The 17,889-nt window shown below is 39.5% G+C and overlaps 1 protein-coding gene and 1 long non-coding RNA gene across 6 annotated transcripts in view; one reads left to right on the top strand and one right to left on the bottom strand.

The window, feature by feature from the left end:
• LOC136858128 (beta-1,4-N-acetylgalactosaminyltransferase bre-4) overlaps nucleotides 1-17,889 on the top strand; it is a 508,156-nt gene that overhangs the window by 237,767 nt on the left and 252,500 nt on the right. For 2 of the 5 annotated variants that reach the window (XM_067137448.2, XM_067137445.2), the window contains exons 1-2: nucleotides 12,191-12,310; nucleotides 12,910-13,027. The exons of 1 other annotated variant lie outside the window; for it this stretch is intronic. The gene's annotated coding sequence lies outside the window, so the exon portion shown is untranslated. Of the gene's footprint in view, nucleotides 1-12,190; nucleotides 12,311-12,909; nucleotides 13,028-17,889 lie in introns of those variants that run through there. 2 more of the 5 variants (XM_067137444.2, XM_067137442.2) reach the window with 1 other exon arrangement.
• Nucleotides 933-2,238, bottom strand: LOC137501509 (uncharacterized). Its single transcript, XR_011018585.1, has 3 exons — nucleotides 1,904-2,238; nucleotides 1,430-1,588; nucleotides 933-1,142 (listed from the first exon to the last, which is right to left on the bottom strand). It is a non-coding gene; the product is annotated as an uncharacterized lncRNA (long non-coding RNA).

The raw sequence follows: 17,889 nt of genomic DNA, 5'->3' as shown, positions 1-17,889 counted from the left end.
GTGCAATCTAATATCTTGCAACTTCAAAAAGGATGCAATGAATATGACATGAAAATTAGTCGTTTCAATTCTAAAGTGATGGCAGTAGGGAAGAGTAGTAGAACTGAATGTCAGGTTGAGAATACAAAATTGGAACAGGTAGATAATTTCAAATAGGTATTTAGGATGTGTATTCTTCCAGGATGGCAGTATAGTAGGCAACATTGAATATAGATGCAGTAAACCCAATGCAATGAGCTTGCAGTTGTGTTCAACAGTATTCTGTAAGAAGACAGTTAGCTCCTGGACAAAACTACTCATGTCTTTACACTGGTCTGGTTTCAGACCACCTGTGCTGTACATACCTAATGCAATGAGTTTGCAGTTGTGATCAACAGTATAGGTACCAAAAGAAGGAAGTCAGCTCTTGGACAGAACTATCAATACGCCGGTCTGGTTTCAGACCACCTGTGCTGTACAACTGCTTACTACATACACACAGAAGGGACCTACTACATGTATTTCAAAATACTCCTTTCCTTGTAAACCATACATGTTCTACCACATAAAATATACAAATTAAGATGTTCTAATAATGCTAATAATTTAAAAAAATTGGAGTTAAGGTTCTTTCCCATCAGGGGCTAATACACATAACTCACTGAGGATTCAAATAAATATTGATAGATAAGTAGGCTATAACAAAAACTGATTTAATTAAAAAAGTAGAACATTTCTCAAGAACATAAATTTTATTTGATTCTTTCTTGATCTAACACTGTATACAACAGTTCCTGAATTTTAACTTTGAAAACCCTTCGACCTAGTACACTCATTCTTTCCATGTCATCACAAAGACACTAAAAATAACACTGATTACATTTTCTTTTCAGTTTTCAGTATCTTTCCTAAATATTCACTTAACACATCACTGTCACTGTCACTTTCATATTTCTGTTTCTTTTATTTTTAACTGCTGGCAGAGCTGTTTGTGGAAGCAGAAGCCACTGGACTGGAAGTTGAAGTCCCTTCAGTAATTTCTGATCTGTAGGAGTAAGACCCCTCCAACACAAATTATTTCTGCTTCCTCCTCCTCTATTTCAGCTTGGTGAAAAGGCTCTCACACATCAGGTGCCACTTCCATAGATGTGTTTGTTACAGAACTGAAAAAAATGAACAACATATTAATGCAATTCTTCTAAATTGGAGCTATATTTTAGTCTGGACACAAGCCTTTTGCTTAAGAAATTGTTACTTTCAATAATTATTTTAGTAAGATGATTGTTAGGTTGGATTATATTATATTACTTTCAGTTATATCTGATAAATTAATGAACAGATGGGTGGAACTTATGGCCTACAGACTGAATCTTCCCCTCACTCTTTCACAACTATAACACTGGTCTGTAGTGTAGGCCTACTTTTAAAAATAAATATTACAGAATTGTACCTTTTTCCAGCAATGAAGAGTTCCAGAAAGTTGAGAGCATTGAAGTAGACCCATTTTATGTTTTCTGTACAGCAGAACCTGGGAGGAGAGGGAGGATGTTATCTCTCCAAGTTCGATATCCAGCCTTCAGAATTTGCCTTGTTTTGGCACAACTTTTTCCTGAAACAATGAATCAGAATATTGTGACATATACACGTAGTAGGCCTACTTATGGCATAGGCCTACACTTATTTGTCATTAAAGCGAACAATGGTAGGCCTATTCATTTCATTAGGTACCGGTACGAGATGGAGGTTAGGAAAGCACTGCTTATGTTTTCCAAACATTTCTTCAATTAAGTTACAAGAATGATAATTACTAGTTCTCCTAGTATAACTTTTTTTACCAATCTATTCAGTATAATATATTTTATCAATAAATAATCTAAGATAACACTATTCATAAGATAATCGTAAAAATATAATAATTACTTACCAGTTTTTGTCCCAGTTCTCGACGCTATAGAATGCCATACAAAATTCACGGTCTCCCTATTACTATATCCAGGGAGTCTAGGATTATACACCACTTTGTTTTTATACACTAAGCAAATTAATGTTTCGATTTCATCAACAGATGACTATGTTGCGTCCGCCATCATCGAACGACTGCGACTGAAAAACGGACACGTTTGTTTTCACAAACCAGTCGATCTTCATCGCTCGTAGTTGATCGCTGACGATCGATGCTGTGTGACTGGTGCCACTGCCCTCTGTAGGTTTGTTTTCTTAGTCGGTTGATCGCAGTCGTTCGATCGAGCCTGTGTGACAGCCCCCTAAGAAAGCGGGTGAATTTTTAAAATGAGTATTTTCTTCTTCTATCGCTTTACCCAAACCTGTGGGGTTGCGGGTGCGAACTGTGTCACAAATGTGGATTTGACCCTGTTTTACGGCTGGATCCCCTTCCTGCCGGTAACCGTGTGTGTAGAGATGTAATCTATACTTACATACTAATATTATATAGAGGAAAATTTTGTATATTTGTTTGTAACGGATAGACTCAAAAACTACTGAACCGATTTTAAAAATTACTTCACCTATAGAAAGCTACATTGCCAGTGAGTAACATGGGCTGTATTTTATTTTCAAAACAATTCGAGCGGGGGGCGACGGGGGGGTGATATAAAAATATTAAAAACCGAGCTCGATAGCTGCAGTCGCTTAAGTGCGGTCAGTATCTAGTATTCGAGAGATAGTAGGTTCGAACCCCACTGTCGGCAGCCCTGAAAATGATTTTCCGTAGTTTCCCATTTTCACACCAGGCAAATGCTGGGGCTGTACCTTAATTAAGGCCACGGCCGCTTCCTTCCCACTCCTAGCCCTTCCCTGCCCCATCGTCGCCATAAGACCTATCTGTGTCGGTGCGACGTAAAGCAAAAAAAAAAAATTAAAATAATAGGCTAAAGTGGGCGAAATCGAATTTGTCGTACAAGGACGAGACAAATCTCATTTTAAGCCTCTTGACGCAAAGAACAAAACTCGGCAAACCCTTCGGGCCCGAAAACCATGTTTTAAGGCCCTAAAACCAACCGTTATGGAGATATTGGAACCACACTCTCCCTGCTCTAGGAATCGGATAAAGAAACGAACGGCCGTAACCATGGCAACGTCAGCTCCAGGATTGTATAGCAGCTAGATTTTGCATGTACGTTTGGGCATAGCTGCCAACCAAAATTGATACACATTATGACTTACTATCTGGAAAAAAATAAATTGTTGTGTAAGACACTCATAGCACTCCTTTGGGTGGGGATGGAAAGGGAGTGAAGTATAAAAATAATAGCCCCGGAGATCTCCGTAGTACAGCGACCAGCGGTTGCCGACGGGCCTCCGTTTTTACGTACTGGCTTAGGTTTCAGCATTTTTGGAGTCTGTTACCTATAGTTTAAACTATTTGCTATCAAATCATGGAGTAGTAGGATCACTGATGTTATTAGTGCCGATATGTTGGTCCACTTTTACGTTCATTATAACCATAATATATATATATATATATATATATACTGTACACAATTGTCAAGATGGTGCGCCCATGACTTGAAAAAAATGTCTCAACATTTATACTCATATTCATTATATGATGTGCGACATGAGTGACAAGCCCTGAGAATTATAATTCTCGATAATTATAGCAGTTTCTTTTATGCATCGCGTATTTCCTTGATCATTTGTAATAGTTACGAAATGTCGGATCAAACAAATACATTCAATAGTATTTATATTTGTGGTACTCTCTAGCGGAAGTATACTTACACTAAACCTGCAGCTTTGTGAAGGGAGCAGGTATATCTACGTGGGAATGAAGGTATTACATGGTAGCAAAATATCTTAGAGGTCGACGCTAGTTAGGAACTAATATTTAGAGGCCCCCATGAAGAAAAGAAGAAGAAGACACACTATAATTCCAAACATGACAAATAATTTCTACGTACTTAAGTAAATACACCAGTGATATAAATATCTAATGAAGTCGGTCACACCGATAGTATGAGTAACTAAAGCCAGTTTCTGATAACCCGTACGAAGAACGGGTACTTCTGCTAGTATTAAATATAAATGATCGTTTCTTGTAGTTTCAAGTCCATGTATAATTCCATATATTTCAATAAAAATATATGTGAATTTTTCATTAATTATTATTACATATAAATCCGTTCCCTGCTTATAAGCATTCCAATTTATAAGTAGGCTATTTCAACATTTATAATATGAAAACAAGTCATGTGTAGGGAGATAGGGACATGCTTTCACGTTTGTTCTTGTGTCCTCTTTCCACTGCACCCTCTACTCATTGTGATCTGTCATTATATTCGTCCTATTGTGTGCTCCTTCCTGTTCCTACTATCTGCGTCTCACGAGAAGTCGCAGCAGCTTGTAGGTACGCACAAGTAACAGATAATATACTAAGCTACAAACATTAATCGTGATAAGCTTTCTGAAAGAGATTATTAAACTGTTCATTTATGCAGTACTTACTGTAAATGGGTAACTTCAGCGCAATTGCACTACCAGTTTGAAACTTCAAAGCAGCTCCTTAGTCCACAAGAATCACCGCGAACGGAACCGATGTTTGTTATCAGGTCTTGAGACTTGAGATTGACGCAGGCGCAACAGCCATGCTTACACTCCGCTCCCCTTACCGCGCATGCGCGCGACTTCTCGTCAAACGTCAATAGTATATCTCTTTACACGACTTGATTTGACGAGACAATAGACTTCATTCTTTCCGTTTTCTGTATTTGCACGACTCCAACAAAATATCGAAGCAAAACATTTTAGAATTAATAACTTGGTGTGCAGTGAAAGTAATTGAATGATTGTCTAAAATGTACAAGAACAAAAAAAAAAAACCAATCCGTGTATCTCACCTAAATTAAAATTTCCATTTACTTTTTTCAGTAAATTTGTTTACTATTGTACTGTATATTCATGGAGAAACATTTAAAGATCGCACAGATTTTATAGGTTAAATTCCTTTTTTTTTGTTTTTTTTCTTTTTTTTCTTTTTTTTCTTTTTGCAAATGCTTGTTTTCATTACATTTATAATCTACTCAATTGTAAAATCCGTATGTGCTATTTAAATTAGTCAAGTTGAGACAACACTGCAAGCCTCGTATGTAGGCATGTGCTTCCACTTGTATAAATGCCTGCCTTTGGCCTTTTTTAAAAAAAATTAAGATCTCAGAAGGCTCCCATAATTTCGTTTCATCGATTGTAAATGTTGAAAACATTTGTGTTTTTTTCAGCTATGGATAAAAACAAACGAACTATGTGTGTGATTATTTTTTTTCTATTTCTGTACGTCGCACCGACACAGATATGTCTTATGGCGACGATGGGATAGGAAAGGCCTAGGAAGTGGAAGGAAGCGGCCGTGGCCTTAATTAACGTACAGCCCCGGCATTTGCCTGGTGTGAAAATGGGAAACCACGGAAAACCATCTTCAGAGCTGCCGACAGTGGGGCTCGAACCCACTATCTCCCGATTACTGGATACTGGCCGCACTTAAGCGACTGCAGCTATCGAGCTCGATGTGATTATTTTAATCATGCCACGTGAAACATTGTTCAAAGTGTTTTTTGCTGAATGGGCAAGACCCCCGATAGCCATTAATTAAAAACTGTATCAGCTCGATAAGAGTGATATCGCAGTGACTTCTGAGTCGACTGGGTGGTAAAATACAAAATTAAGTTGTGGCATGTTTTCATGGAGGCTGGATGGGATGCGAAATACCAAACACCACATGCGGCCTGCGGGCTGAAAACCTAGCTTAAAGCCACTTCAAGAGTATCAGTACCGGCCTTCAACAGGGCCTGTCATTATTGGAATCCCACTTTTTGTAGCAGTCTCGCCGATTTAAAAGCTTTGTTGTGGTCTCTTTGCCAGCCGAATTTGATAATGATAGATCTGATTTTGTTGTGGTGTCAATCTCCAACTCTACTGGGAAGATAAGTCATAGATCTCGATCTTTTGTACAGTTGCTTAAATAAAAATGAATGAGCACATGGCATGCGTAAGTTACTCGCAGGTAGACTTTTCTAACAAAACAATTGAACTTACGGGTATGTTTGTTGTGGGTTTCCATAGAGTTTGTATCTACATGGAAGGTGAATTAAAATGCTGATACCGGGCGAGTTGGCCGTGCGCGTAGAGGCGCGCGGCTGTGAGCTTGCATCCGGGAGATAGTAGGTTCGAATCCCACTATCGGCAGCCCTGAAAATGGTTTTCCGTGGTTTCCCATTTTCACACCAGGCAAATGCTGGGGCTGTACCTTAATTAAGGCCACGGCCGCTTCCTTCCAACTCCTAGGCCTTTCCCATCCCATCGTCGCCATAAGACCTATCTGTGTCGGTGCGACGTAAAGCCCCTAGCAAAAAAAAAAAAAAAATGCTGATAAATGTGTGATGAACATACAGTATCATGCGCTCACACATTTTTTCAACGACTGTAATGTCCTTGCCCCAGTCTAGAGTCAAGAATAGCGGCCGAGAGGATTCGTTTGCCGGCTACGACACCTCTCAATCTGCCGGCCTTCGGGCTAAGGAGCCGTCGCTTGGTAGGCCATGGCCCTTCGGAGCTGTTGCGCCATGGAGTTTGGTTATAGTGTCTTCGTTTGAAGTTTCGAGTAATGCAGAAATGAGCTATTTGCACTATGATAATTATCTTTCCTTTCTTAGAGATCGCGTTATTTCCTCGTCTGGTTTGGCCATTTCACCTTTCAGTATACCTGCGTTAAAGTCGACACTTCCGGCTTTCTAAAAAGAAAAATACTTTGTAACGACACTGTACAAGTTGATGTAGATGGATATTTTTTCAGTTGACTTTTCGTCGCACCGACAGATAGATCTTATGGCATCGATGAGGTAGGAAAGGGCTAGGAGTAGGAAGAAAGCGTCCTTGGCCTTAAGATACCACAGCATTTGCTTGATGTGAAAATGGGAAGCCACGGAAAATCAATCTTCAGGGCTGCCGAGGGGGGGTGGGGGGGTGTGCGTCGAACCCACTATGTCCCTAATGCAAGCTGACATCTACGTGACTCAAACCAAGCAGCCACTCGCTCGGTGGAAATGTCTTTGGCCAGCTTGTCAAGCTAGTTAGGGTGACGGTATCCTTAATGTCTTTGTCATTCGTTGCCATCTGCTTTTATGAGCATGTTCGTTGCCATCTGCTTTTATGAGCATGGGAGACGGCGATGGTCTATTTTACACTTGTTCGCTAAGTGCCTCCTAGGGCGCACTCACTGACTTTCACTGACCGAGTAGGTTGGTTGGCTCCACTGCTTGATACGCTTGTAGTCCAGCCTGTCCTTTCTTCATGCCGATGGTCGCTAACCCTAAGTGAAAGTGCAGGTTGTCACTGTTCTCAGGCTTTACTTCTAAGACTATGGTAACATTCCTCATGTAAGCTAAGCAACGTGGGATATAGTTTTCACCAGTTTCCGTGATTTTTCCAAATCACTTCTCGAATACATTATTAACCGCTTTACTTTTCGCTTTTTTCCTAATACTGTCCTTAAGGATTTATCACTCTCTTAATTCTTAATTTACAGCGAGGATGACTGGAGACGCTCTCACTTGCGTCTCTACAACCTTTTGCACTCGCGTGGAGTCGGACCATCCCAGCCATGTTTGCTATGTCACTTTTCTTCTACGTACCTTCTTTTCGTTTCTCTTGCCCCAATTATTGCGATCAAGATCTCTCTTTCTTTCTTTTTTTCCTATCCTTGACACTTTGAATTATCCTTCACACGATTCGCTTTAAGAACTTAGTCCAATGTCAATCATGAACTGAATTACGGCATTCTAAAAATATTATTTTCCTTTACTCCTATACAGGTATATTTATTTATTTATTTATTTATTTATTTATTTATTTATTTATTTATTTATTTATTTATTTATTTATTTATTTATTTATTTATTTATTTATTTATTTATTTATTTATTTATTTATTTATTTATTTATTTGATCGTGTAAGAAACATAACATCAAAGATATTAAAATAAAATGCATCCAAAAACTGGTACTACAAAGCATCATTTCTAGAAACTAGGTAATACCACATCACATGGGCCTACCTTACACAAATAAAATTTAAATGTAGTGGGACCAGTATCTACCCAATTATATTTTGGTAATGATACGGTTTTTAAGGAGCATTAATTGTGAGACCGTCAATCAGTAGTCTATATTAGATCAAGTACAGTATTTGCCGCTTTACCACTTATAAATAACATTTGCTTGGTAAGTGATTTAGCAATTTATAAGTTTATTCCCCACCGGGCGAGTTGGCCGTGAGGTAAGGGATGCGCAGCTGTGAGCTTGCATCCAGAAGATAGTGAGTTCGAACCCCACTGTCGGCAGCCCTGAAGATGGTTTTCCGATGTTTCCCATTTTCACACCAGACAAATGCTGAGTCTGTACCTTAATTAAGGCCGCGATCGCTTCCTTCCTACTCCTATCCCATCGTCGCCATAAGACATATCTGTGTCGGTGCGACGTGTAAAGCAAATTGAAAACAATTAGTGTATTCCCCCTAGCCATGTCACAACAGCCCCGAAGGGCCATAGTCTACCAAGTGGCCGCTGCTCAGCCCAAAGGCTTGCAAATTATGAGGTGACGTTTGGTGAGCACGACGAATCCTCCCTCAGGTTATTTTTCGCTTTCTAGATGGGGCCGCTATCTCACTGTCAAGTAGCTCCTCAATTGTAATCTCGTAGGCTGAGTGGACCTCGAACCAGCTCTCAGATCCAGGTAAAAATCCCTGACCTGGACAGGAATCGAACCCGGGACCTCCGAGTAAGAGGTTGGACCGACGCTATAGGATTATTCATCGACTCAATTTGCTATAACATTTACTTGAGCAACTTGATCTAGATGATTAGTTATGTGCTTTGTCGATCCTAAATCAGTGTAATCTGATCTGTACCAGTAAAATATATTATTTATTATTATTATTATTATTATTATTATTATTATTATTATTATTATTATTATAGATTTTACACGTATGTACCAGATTTTACTGGTGCATATAATGCTAGATAAATATATTGGAAGCATGATCCTAATTTATTTCTCTGTTTATCTTTTCAGGTTATTTTCTTTTCGTGGGAGGGATTTAGTTCCCATTCTGATTTCTATGCTTCATGGGAGATCACATATTGGCCTATTCTTATTGAAGTTCCCTTCCGTCCAGAATCTCGTACATTGGATTTCCTACTTATGCTGCACTGGCCCATGGGATGGGTTAGCAACTCCTTTTGGCGTCGCGCGTTCAGCTTTAATCTCCGTGTTTAAGTGGCTTGTCACCTCTTTTCTGTAGGAGAATTGATTCTTCCTCGGGAGTGAGCCCGAAATCGTTAATGTCTGACGTTCCACCGGTGCATATGAAGATTCAGTTTTGACTGTTCTTTTTTCAAAATAATTCTTCCTACCACTCCTCTACCTCTTCAGCTATTAAAGTACCGGTATTTCTTATATTATCGTAAGTTATTTCTTGGATGAATGGCCACCGTCGTGGTCTTCGATTTATAGGACCCCGGGTTCGATTCCCAGCCTGGCCAGTAATTTTAGGTACGATTGGTTAACTCCTATGGCTCGGAGGTTCGGATGTTTGTAATCGTCTAAATGCTCATCTTCATTTGTGTACATACAACACAACACACTTCCAATCACCACAGAAACATGCAGCACTGAACACGTCCCCTCTACATAGGGTTGGCGCTAGGAAGTACTGTACATCTGGCCGTAAAACTGGGCTTAATCTACATTAGTACGTATCTCAGAAAAGTGAGGGAAAGGTCAGGAAAGAAATATCACGCCTCAAATTGGAACAGTCCGCTTTCAAGGCAATTTAAATGACGTTCTATTCCTGACGCGATTGATGCGGTAAAATAGTTATTAATTATGCCCTAGCATCATTTCGTAAATTTGCATTGAATTTCGAATTATTCTCTATGTACTGTATGTATGTAAGTATGTATGTATGTATGTATGTATGTATGTATGTATGTATGTATGTATGTATGTATGTATGTATGTATGTATGTATGTATGTATGTATGTATGTATTATGTAAATATAGTTGGACTAGTAAGGAATTCTCGTAATCTTTCTAGTTAATGTGCATTTGCCTTTGAGCCGTGGTTGTTGTATTCCCTCTATGAAAGTGCTGTTCTGGCGTTACTCCATTTAAGTGATACTTTATATTGATCCTCGGCTTCAGAGATTAGATATGCTTAACTCTTTTCCAAATTCACAGTGTGCTGATTAGCTGAGAAACCTTTGTTTTGCAGTGTGATAAAATGGTTTCAGTTGCTTGATTGTTGTTGCAACTGTTCCGGGGAATCTGTGGTACGCAGAGGTGAAAGAAGGTGCCGGGGTGAATAGGTCTAACTACAATGTCAAGAATTGAAGGTTATATTTTCAAAAACTTCAAACTTAACACTTTTTACAGGTACAAGTAGCAAACATTAAACAAGTCTAGGAAGGACAAGATTAGTGGTATTAACAGATCGTGGGCTTCAAGCCCTTACTTTACTTTTCCTGAGCTACTAGCTCAAATTTACAAAAGAGCACAAATTTATACAAGGGCCGAAATCCCCTAATTCAAAGAGCACTTGCTTCCAACATTACATCATCTAGCCTTCAAGTGGCATTCATTAATCATACAACAACTTTGAAAAAGAGCTAACAGGCTCTCAGTTTCTCAAGCCTACTCAAGGCAACATTGCATGAAAATCTGATAATCTCTGTCCTTATAAGGCACTATTTACAAATATAAATCTTATTACACAGAGGTATCTAGTACCCAACCTACAGGGCCTTAGTGAAAAAGAGCAGGTTAAATAAACGGCCCGAGTACAATTTGAATGGAGGCGAAGACTAAGCTCCAAAAATTTTAAACTTATAGGGCGTTTGGCCGACGAAACAGGGGCTATTCCCAAACTACTGAGGTAGCACGCATGGAAGAAACTTTAATACATTGCAGATACGAAAGCTTACAAAAACGTGGCACCTCAAATCAAGATGAAGGGGAGTTCGAGAGGGTACTTCACTCTATATCCCCGATTTACAGTTAAAGATTTATGAAATTTTGACATTAGCCCAAAGAAGATTTACATTTTAGAAAAGTTGGTTACAAAGTTAAAGATTCGGACCTTTCTCTCGGGTTAAACTGCGGAGTAAGCAAAAAATAAAGATGTTATGTGGCCATTACCTTGTTGATGTACTGCTGACCGATGAAAGAGGTCGCCCGCCTCCTGCTTTGACACACACGCTCATTAAGATGACGATCACTTGGCCAAGAAACGAGAAAAGCCGCAGTTTATAAACCCGTAGGGAAGGTTCGAGATCATTCACGATTAATCAAGCCACCCTCTGAATTGTATTGGTAGGTTTCAAAAGTAACACTCAGAATCGGAGAAGAAGCCTGTGATAGGTGGAAAGTTAATTACAGAAATTAGTGATTGGTTGGATTCAAAACTGGCGGAAAGAAAAGGTAAATATTGCCAACCCAAAAATAAATGAACATCAATTAGTTAAAAAAACCTCGTAATACGAAATTTCTTTAAATCATAAGTTCTTTTCCTTCGCACCAGGGTGCATGAACATTAGTTTTTAGTGGTGTCCTCTGTGAAAAAATGTCCAAACTTCTTGATGAATGTTAGACAAAACAAGGATAAATTCACTCAGGTTAGGCAACTGCACAATAATTTTACAAAATATTTCGGTGGTGACATTTTCTGATTAAAGTTCTAACTTGTTGTATTATTGTTTTCACAATTGATTGATAGAGGAGTTCTTTTAGCCGCTCTTTTTGAATGCGCGGCGTAGAGGTGTTCCTCCCGGTACAGCAACATTGAAGACTAGTTTTAAGTTACCGTACTTTGTTTCAAAGGAGTTAAGATTGTGTAATTTAGATTGCTCTTTATGAAACATTCATACGTATAATCTCGACGTATGTTTGCTATATATCACCTAGAAGTCGCTAAGTTTCGAGCCCTGACGAAGGGCTTGATTTAACTCTGTTTCTGTGACCTACATATGGAACTAAAGTCTAATAGTTATCCTTAGTATGACAATCTTACATCTGTGTGCTGCCACAGTCTCTTTCAATGACAATACGCTTTGTGACGTCAACTCTTATTAGTTATCCATATTTAACACGTACACTAGACACAAAGAAACAGTTCCACGTGACTTGGCCGCAGACGTATATGAGGAAGCGTGCCATGCAAATGAATTTGTACCAGGTGCTCGCTGGAGGAGCTCCATGATAACGATATTAGTAAAGTGTTGAACTGACCTTATTGCTTCGTGTAGGGAGAAGGGCATCAAGGTAATCGGACTATACTTGTGTGCGCGTGTGCGTGTGCGTGTGCGCGTGTGCGTGTGCGCGCGCGCGCGCGCGTGTGTGTGTGTGTGTGTGTGTGTGTGTGTGTGTGTGTGTGTGTGTGTGTGTGTGTGTGTGTGTGTGTGTGTGTGTGTGTGTGTGTGTTATTAATAGGCTGCTTCATTAATGTCAGCTGCACTTTATATTATCATGCTTGTGAGAAAATAAACCCGGGATAACTTTAGCCCGAAATCCAACCACACTCGTATTGACTTTCAAATCGCATATGATCATGACCTCAAGTTGTAGCCTATGCTTGTTTATTTCTGGAAACCTTTCATTGTAAGCTAGTTAGCGTATGAAGTATATCATGATATACAGAATTTACAACCTGCGTCCATGTGAATTTTAGACTAAAGCATTTTTTGACCAAAATAATAGTAAATTTATTTTGTAAAGTATGATCTAGAGTTCCTCATAAAATTTATAAAACGTCTCTAGAGTTTCTTCTGCTGTAGAGACTGGAGGGTAATCGACTTTTATATTGTTACTTTTCAGTGTTTTGATTCATTTGGTCTTTATGTTTGATTTGTCCTTTCTTCCAGTGTCTGCTAGTTTCTGGTATGCAGACGAGAGGAGTCAAACCGTGGAACTAATATGCAAAAAATAATTTTCCGCCACAGAGTTACGGGCATATACTTTTGGTGCTCTTTCCGTACCTTGGTGAGTGTGATCTCTTTAATGCATTTTTTCTAAATATACTTTGTTTCATTAGAACGTATATTCTGTGCGTAGTTTCTTATTTTGAAAAACTTTTCTATTAAAAGACAGAAGAGAATGTGCAAACGATGCTTAGAAATGCCTGAAAGTCATATTCACGCATACATATCGTCCATGAAACAGCAATTGGGAACATGCATCATCTTCAAAAATATTTTTTTTTTTGAAAAGTACACCAATGAAATAGTACGTAAACGTATTACATTGTGGTATGTTGCCTTGTTTTCTACCATTAAAAAAATATTTAATAGTGCCTTTCCGCAAGGCGAGTGAAACGGCCTCTGACGTAAGCGGCCCGCTGTGACGTCACGATCCAGTACCGCATGGAGCTCTACCAGCCGCTGTGCATCAGCCGTTGCTAGAAGCCGATTGTTTATTATTCATGATCGCGAATAACTTCGAAATGACAGAAGAAAGGTTCAAAACAGCACAGTCAGACAATCTACCATGTGTAGATGTCATCATTCTTGAAATGTGTGACTTTTGTGGCCGCAGAAATTCGCGGATAACAAGCAAGTTTGTAAGTGGCGTCTTTTATATACGTGCAATGTACTGTAACCCATAGTATTAGGATAACAACGAACCTGGATAGATATCACATCACTTGCAACATTTCCTTCTAGACTGATTCCCCTATTAAAGAATAACATTACATTTTCAGGCTTTCAGCATTAGTAAAGTAAGAAATCGGATTTCAGCACTAACATAACATAACATAGTCCGCTTCTGTGGTGTAGTGGTTAATGTGTGCCACTCCCGGAGGCCCGGTTTCGATTCCCGGTTCTGCCATGAAAGTTGAAAACAAATAGTACGAGGGCTGGAACGGGGTCTACTCAGCCTCGGGAGGTCAACTGAGTAGCCATCCTCGAAGTGGTTTTTCGTATTTTCCTACTTCTCCTCCAGGCACCTACGGCCACGGCCGTTTCCTTCCCTCTTCCTTGTCTATCCCTTCCGATCCTCCCATCCTCCAACAAGGCCCCTGTTGAGCATAACAGGTGAGGCAGCCTGGGCGAGGTAATGGCCCTCCTCACCAGTTTCATCACCATACTCAAAGTCTCACGTTCCAGGACACTGCCCTTGAAGTGGTAGAGGTGAAATCCCTCGCTGAGTCCGAGAGAAAACCAACCCTGAAGGATAAACTGATTAAGAAAGAAAGAAAGAAGGAAAGAAAGAAAGAGCATAGTACTATAGGGCTATAATCTATTATTCCCAAAAAAAATAAATATATATATATATTTATGGTTGGGACAACTGGCCTACCCACTTCCGGGGCCCATGAAAGAGAATTAAATATCTTTGTGGAGGGAAAAAGTTAAACATGATAAAGATAAATATGACTTCATCTAGTTTTCACAAGTCGGGCTGAGTGGTTCAGACTGTTGAGGTGCTGGCCTTCTGACCCCGACTTGGCAGGTTCGATCCTGGTTCAGTCCGGTGGTAGTTGAAGGTGCTCAAATACGTCAGCCTCGTGTCGGTAGATTTACTGGCACGTAAAAGAACTCCTGCAGGACTAAATTCCTGCACATCGGCGTCTCCGAAAATCGTAGACGTAGTTAGCGGGGCGTGAAGCCAATAACATTAATTACATTTGGCTTTTAACAAGCTGAGCATATCAGGAAAGAAGTGTCCTGGTGACATTTTAGTCGCTCAATACAGGAATGTCTTTGGGTGCTGTGACTTTTACTTTTTTTTTTTTTTTTGCTTTACTTCACACCGTCACATATAGGTCTTATGGTGACGATGGGACAGGAAAGGCCTAGGAATGGGAACAAAGCGGCCGTGGCCTTAGGTACAGCCTCCGCATTTGCCTTGTGTGAAAATGGGAAACCACGGAAAACCATCTTCAGGGCTGCCGGCAGTGGGGGTCAAAACCCACTATCTCCCGGATGCGAGCTCACAGCTGCGCGCTCCTAACCGCACGGCCAACTCGCGCGGTATTTTTACCCTTCGGTTTATTGACTTGGCTTGTATAACCTAAAACTTAGGCTAAGTTGGATATTTTAAACACCTACATCACTATTTTCACCTGTGTGCAATTATGTTATTTATTTCATTAATATTATGATAATTATTATAATTGAGCATTGTTAACTTATAAGACCCCAACAGACAAGCATTGGTTTTGTGTAGAGTTATACATTTGTTAAATTCACGTTGTTTCCTTTCATGATGTACACGCCTATTCTTCGTTACATTATAGAGTATTTAGATATAGCCTACATTTCTTAACCAATTAAGCTCTTCAATAAAGACATACATAACTGTCCCATGCCAAGATATATTGGTAGAAGTAGAGCTGTCAAAATGGTTCATAACCCCTTTGATTTATTATCTTGACATGGATCACCCGAAACATAGGTTAGGTTTGGAGAATACTTTAATAACCAGCATTATTTAATGCACTGTTTATTACTTTCATATTCCAAGATGTAATTGAAGCATTTAAATAAAGCATCATACATTAAAATTTTAAGTTTTACCACTAGAACAGCTGACATGGAAAAGTGATTTGAAAATTCAAACAAATTCATCTTACGTTAAAATCTTCAAAAGCGGCTGTGAGCTTGCATCCGGGAGATAGTAGGTTCGAATCCCACTATCGGCAGGCCTGAAGATGGTTTTCCGTGGTTTCCCATTTTCACACCAGGCAAATGCTGGGGCTGTACCTTAATTAAGGCCACGGCCGCTTCATTTCAACTCCTAGGCCTTCCTATCCCATCGTCGCCATAAGACCTATCTGTGTCGGTGCGACGTAAAGCCCCTAGCAAAAAAAAATCTTCAAAAAAATAAACTGTAGACTTTTCCGATATACCACCAGCATTTCTCCGGCTCGCCAAAATTCATTTCTCCCTAGTTTTAGCGTCTTTGGAACGTTTATAAACAATTTGTTTGGTATGGTATGCGATGTGCTATTGCACATCGGAACTATACACCATTTATAAGTTTTCTGCCTCACTGTCTGCGCAGGATTCATTTTTAGTCTAAAATATACCACTCAGATTATTATCCAATGTATAGACCTTGAGTTTAACCATACCAGACACTAACGTGAAGTAGAAATACGCGAAATGTATCCTGCTTCTCACAGCACACTATGTGTTATTTCGTCTGCTAATTCAGTCAACCTGTACGATGACGTCAGACCAATGAGATCGCGTACTTGCGTGACGTGACATTTTCGTAGATTTTTATCATGTTTGGAGTTATTATTTGTACATTCTGATCACATTTTTGAATTCTGCGTGAAATTTTGGATCAGATTAGCATATTTTTAATTAAAACCCCGGATCATGCATGTTCCCTATTGGATTCTGACATTTTGTCACTGGATAAACACATCACCAGGTGTACTACATTTTGTTTTCCATGAAAATATAATATAGACTACATATTCCTTTAAGGTGTATGGCATTTTTATTGAAGGTGTTAAATAAAACCACAAGGCTCAAAATGGCAAAATATCAGTTTCGCTTAAATTGAGCGTTACGACATATTGCCGTTTCATCGACGATATATATATTATGCATTAGTGGCTATTATGGATTTTAGCGTTCAGTCTACGAGTCTCTTTAAACGTACTAAGCGCCACTACGATCTTCAGTTCGCATTTAGCTCAATGATCTCGTCTGGTTTCGCACCATCGGTAAACAAAACATTGAATACCCAGTTTTACCCGTTGATGCGGTTGGTATTCACTGCAGGAGGTAGTAAATATGTCTGTCATTTCTCTCGTGGGATAACAAGTTTTCATTACACTGTTTATTGTTAAGAGAATATCACTGTTTGATCACAAGGCCCTTTTACGTTCGCAAATAAGCTTGTTGTCCTTATATAATGATTATAGTTACGGGACCTCCAGTTTTACATGGAATCCGAACCACAGGAACATGATATTTCATTGATCGGAATTCGAATCGCGGCCGCTTTGGTCAGAAGCCAGTATTGATGTCACTCGGCTATCACTCTCTGCCCTCTTCCCCTTCTTAAATTTGCATTTGTTGGCAGAAGGAGATTTCACTCGACTGTTCAGTACGTAGCTAAGTTAGGTGAGTCCTGAAGATGGTTTTTCCATGTCCACACCAGGCAAATGCTGGGACTGTACCTTAATTAAGGCCACGGCCGCTTCCTTCCCACTCCTAACCCTTTCCTATCCCATAGTCGTCATAAGACCAATCTGTATTGGTGCGACGTAGAGCAGATTGTAATCTTCGAAATATCGTAATTCCCTCTCTTTCTCCACAGATAACCTCGCTGTTTTGCCCCATATAGAAACCGCCACCAGTGATGAAAGATGATTGTCTAGCCCTTAGGCCGAATCAAAAATAAACAAAATATTAAAATAAACAAATACGTAATGCTTCCCTCTTAAATTGCTATTTACGTCTGCCTACCTCTGTGTAGCTAATCGCATGATTATTCGTTCTCACTATGAGACCTCAGAGAACACAGCCTAATTGACGTACCTGCTTAGGACTCTTTTTTGTTTTTTGTTTTTAGAGAGAGAGTGAACTTCAGAAATTCCACTAGTTGACTTGTTACAATTGAATCAATAATGGCTAATTTGTTGAGAACAAATGCACTTATTATCAAAATGATATGGATTCATTAGCATCCTTTTCCAGTTTAACAAACCGACAATTATATCTGCTTGATGAAATATCAGTCTAGAAGATTTTTTCAGAACCGGGGACGATGCCTCGTTAGTCCTTGTTTAAAGGAACTTAGCCGTCGAGACCTGCCACGCACATTGTTGAAATAATTACTGCGTTGGGAAACCGAACATCTCGGATGTATAGTCGAGCTCA

This window comes from Anabrus simplex, chromosome 1 (genome assembly GCF_040414725.1).
Source record: "Anabrus simplex isolate iqAnaSimp1 chromosome 1, ASM4041472v1, whole genome shotgun sequence".
NCBI classification, from domain to species: Eukaryota; Metazoa; Arthropoda; class Insecta; order Orthoptera; family Tettigoniidae; genus Anabrus; species Anabrus simplex.
Note: the sequence above shows the minus strand (reverse complement) of the source record. Positions and strands in the feature narration are given on the sequence as shown.